At 40.1% G+C, this 327-nt stretch overlaps 1 non-coding gene across 1 annotated transcript; it reads left to right on the forward strand.

Moving 5' to 3' along the window:
- The first annotated feature begins 71 nt into the window (after nt 1–71).
- Nucleotides 72–145, forward strand: trnan-guu. Its single transcript has one exon. It is a non-coding gene; the product is annotated as a tRNA-Asn (tRNA).
- Nucleotides 146–327: the final 182 nt, after the last annotated feature.

The following is a 327-nucleotide window of genomic DNA, read 5'->3' on the forward strand; positions in this document are numbered from 1 at the left end:
AGTTCTACATGGAATAAATGATACTAGATATAACAACTGAAGGTGGGAGGGGACTGGACCTCAACAGACACGTCTCTGTGGCGCAATCGGTTAGCGCGTTCGGCTGTTAACCGAAAGGTTGGTGGTTCAATCCCACCCAGGGACGTTTTACACTTAAATTGACAAGGATACATCCTGTAGATGAAAAACCTACTTTCTGTGGGTTGAAGAATCTAAAAGTATAAATACCAATAATAGTATGTCTACCTGTCAGCAAAGTTGTGAACTTCATTAGTTTCTTTTGGACACTGTTTTATTTAGATTTGTCAAAGGTACAGCTCTTTTCTG

The sequence above is a fragment of the Seriola dumerili genome, unplaced genomic scaffold (genome assembly GCF_002260705.1).
Source record: "Seriola dumerili isolate Sdu_G_001 unplaced genomic scaffold, Sdu_1.0 BDQW01001737.1, whole genome shotgun sequence".
Classification (NCBI taxonomy): Eukaryota; Metazoa; Chordata; class Actinopteri; order Carangiformes; family Carangidae; genus Seriola; species Seriola dumerili.